Genomic DNA, 2,633 nt, shown 5'->3' with positions numbered 1-2,633 from the left:
TGAGCGACTCTGGTTTCTACTCCTAGATTATGGAATTACTGTGAGGCTTTTAACTGACACAGATACCAGTTGAGTCAACTTCCCTTTCACATCCTGACCAAAACAACTCTGACACCCAGAGCTCACATGTGTCAATCACCTCTGTAGAAGATCCCGCCCCCACAGAGTGAAAATCAGCGAAGGAAACTGCAGACGCCTCTTGGATGAGAGCTGAAACGTCTTCAAGAAACCTGAAACAGTTCACTTGGTACGTTTAAATAATTCTACAATTTCTTGAAGCTTTTGTCCAAAGCCAAGTGCATGTATCACATGTATATAATATATATGTGATACTCTTTCATCTACTCATGAACCAAAAATGCAGTCTAATACCAGTAAATTTGTGCAGAAAAAAAGTCATTTGTGCTCCTTCTTTTATTTATTTGTTTATGTAGTATTTTTAATGTATTTTCTTTCAATTCACATTTTGTCCATTAACTTCATAATCACTCTTCATAGTCGCCATCTCATCACATGACTAAAGTTTGGGTTCTGTATTGGTGCTAAAATATCCTTCCATGCCCCTCACTAGTTTGCACACAGAAAAGCATATTTTACTGGTTTCAAATCTCTTAGCCTGTTCTCTCTCTTAAACCAGCTGTGGCAGCTTTCATTGTGTGATTGATTTTAAAATATAAAGATGGAACAGAACCATTGGAATAAGATGTCAGGACATTTGAAGGAATGTAAATCTCCTGTTGAAATGTTGCAGTGTGCAGCTGAGGCTCTCTGGCAGTGGCACAAGGAGCCACAATGGCAGAACCTGGACCCTCCTGGAGGAGAACCACAGGTGAGGGCCTTCTTGGCTCCAGATTGACGGAAATCAAGTGTCTGAGGCTGTTAGCAGCCATGAAGTTGATCTGGTTGGGCACTGGTATTTTTTCTTGCTGCAGCTCAGGAGTGATTCAGGAGAAGAGTTTCAGAACAGCCAAGGTTGGGGACTGGAATTTTCAAATTTCCCCTGGAACCAGACAACCTTGGGAGGTAAAACCTCCAATCATAGCCACTCAGATGCAGCAGCAGAAAGAAGCTGTCATCTACCCTGACAGTCAGAGCATCAAGTCAAGAAAACATCAACCATCTTGTAGTTCCAAACCTTCACCTGTCAGATTCAGCTACTTCTTATTGTGGGACTTTAAATTTGAACACAATGGAATTTGGACAAGGAGTTTTCCTTCCAGTCCAAACATCATCGTCCAGCCTCCAACCACAGGTCCATCAGTTATCATGGGAGCCACATGTGGAGTCTGGATTCTTTTCTAGAATGTGACGGCAATGACAGTCCTGCCAAGTGACATCACTGACATGAATGGATGACTTCAGTCACATGACTGGATGACTTCAGTGCATCCAATTACCAAGTGCACTGCAGCAGTCCTTGTTGCTGTCTGCTGTTGTGTCACAGCAAAGTAAGGAAACAGCCTGACGGTCCTCAGGAGGAAATTCAACAACCTCCAAAGATGGAGGTGAACCTAGACCTGCTCATGTTTGCTGTCCTTGATGAACTTGGGCGGTACTCTGGTGCAGGGATGAGGTCATTGAGATGATCTGGGAGCAGTCCTGATGTTAAATGGACAAAATGTGTCAACATGTAATAAAATTGGAAACCTTTTTGAAGCCTTATTTTGTGTTTGATGGACATTTTTTCAATCTCTAATGACTTGTTTTAACTGAACCTACTGGATCCTGTGGTGCCTGATGAGGAGACAACTTGGGTACAAAGTTGAAGAGGAGGGTTTTTGGAGGGGAGGTGATTTTTTTCCAGTGTTGTAAATCAAAATAACTCCAACGACATGATAGAATTTTCTCAAAATGTCCTGACTAAGATGGATTCCAAACCAAATCAGCTGTCACAAGGGAAAGTCTGTATGTAAACACACACACACACACACACACACACACACACACACACACACACACACACACACACACACCAACTGACATTCCCAGGGACCAAACCAAACCAATTCCTACTTAACCCTAAGCTCCACCTCAGTTCCAGATGAAACTGGTTGAACATGGAACCGTCCCACTTGGAACATTTCCATCACCTTCACCACCACTGGAGTATCAACAACGTGTACAAGGTACGTGTACAACGTATCAAGATTTTGGTCAACACCAGAATGGTTGAGACAAGACAACATGCTACCAATCCTCTCTCTCTCCCTCATCATCAGCTGCTACAGCCCTTGAAAGAAAACCTTTGACACATGGACCCACAGTAGGAGCAGATGTTGTCTCCTCTGGAACAGCAGTGTAACGTTGTTGGCAGGACTCGAACCTGCGCGGGGAGACCCCAATGGATTTCTAGTCCATCGCCTTCACCACTCGGCCACAACAACTACACTCCCATGAACATAAGTAGAGGATTGATATTCAACAATTTATCTTCATCGAAGCACAGTAGATTTTTTTTAATCTACTCACAAACACAAACTATTTGTGTGTGTGTGTGTGTGTGTGTGTGTCAGTGGTTTTGACTGAGTAATGAAGAGGAGGAGTTCTCCATTTTTGTCGTCACTCTGCAAATAATTTTCAGTTCAACTCACAAAAATGGCTGCACGGTGGTGCAGTGGTTAGCACTGTTGCCT

At 43.0% G+C, this 2,633-nt stretch overlaps 1 non-coding gene across 1 annotated transcript; it reads right to left on the bottom strand.

Annotated features, from left to right (window-relative positions):
* Positions 1 to 2,302: 2,302 nt before the first annotated feature.
* Positions 2,303 to 2,384, bottom strand: trnas-aga (transfer RNA serine (anticodon AGA)). Its single transcript has one exon. It is a non-coding gene; the product is annotated as a tRNA-Ser (tRNA).
* Positions 2,385 to 2,633: the final 249 nt, after the last annotated feature.

This window comes from Aulostomus chinensis, chromosome 4, assembly GCF_037954235.1.
Source record: "Aulostomus chinensis isolate RoL2024-O1b breed Wild chromosome 4, RoL_Achi_v1.0, whole genome shotgun sequence".
In the NCBI taxonomy this organism is placed as follows: domain Eukaryota; kingdom Metazoa; phylum Chordata; class Actinopteri; order Syngnathiformes; family Aulostomidae; genus Aulostomus; species Aulostomus chinensis.
The sequence above is the reverse complement of the archived record's forward strand: the minus strand, read 5'-3'. Positions and strand labels throughout refer to the sequence as shown.